Below are 905 nucleotides of genomic sequence, written 5' to 3' on the forward strand. Positions count from 1 at the left end.
CGACAATCCTGGTTACTGGAGCGGTATCGAAAAGTTGAACTTTGATGATATTGAGAAGCTGCAAGTAGATTTAGTAGCTAAGGTAGCGAACCAGCTTAACACAGGAGGGTCCGTGAACGCAGTTCAGGTCCTATCGAGTTTCGCCTTAAATCTAGCTAAACAGCTGGAACTGTCTTTGTCCGAGCTGACAAAGTTTCAAAAGCTTCAGGGAAAGCTAGAAAGATATAAGGCGGAGCGAGTTGAGTTGTTGGATATAATCAGAGAAAAGAGAGTGAAAAATGAGGAAAGTGAAGACAGACTCAGGGAAGTTTTAGGTAAATTAGATGACCTGTCTGCTAGAGAAACTGCGGCTGAGGTAGCTAGGAGAGACCTGGAAGCGAGCTTGAAAGAAAAAGAAAAAGAAATTGAGCGTTTAAATGAGCTCAGCCAGGAAAGGCAAAAGGAGTTAGATGCTGCCGTACTGGAAGCAAAACAGGCTAGATCCCACTTGCATGCCAGCCCACCTAGCAGCCCGGAGCGCTCACCCAGCGCGCCGGGAGGAGGTTTCTCCCGGCCAGGGTCTGTGGTCGGATGCGGGATATCGCCGAGTCCTGCGCGAGACGCAAGGGCGATGCAATTCAGGCATAGACCCCCTGCTCCTGATCACGGCCGTCCCCCTGCCCGTGGAGAAACCGTAAAAATTAACCTCCACTCCCTGAGGCAGTTAGCCAAAGATGTAGAAAGGTTTGACCCGTCAGTGTCAGGGAATAATGTGGAAACCTACATCGATGAGCTGAGACATACTTTGCAGTTTATGCCCGGAGCGTCCGAACAGGAAAAGGCTATGTTAGTAAGGAAAACTACTAGCCGAGCGGTCCACGAGTGGATGTCTAGACAAGGACCGGAGGTCTGTAATAGCTTTGAGG

The sequence above is a fragment of the Atractosteus spatula genome, unplaced genomic scaffold, assembly GCF_055471065.1.
Source record: "Atractosteus spatula isolate fAtrSpa1 unplaced genomic scaffold, fAtrSpa1.hap1 Scaffold_24, whole genome shotgun sequence".
Lineage (NCBI taxonomy): Eukaryota > Metazoa > Chordata > Actinopteri > Semionotiformes > Lepisosteidae > Atractosteus > Atractosteus spatula.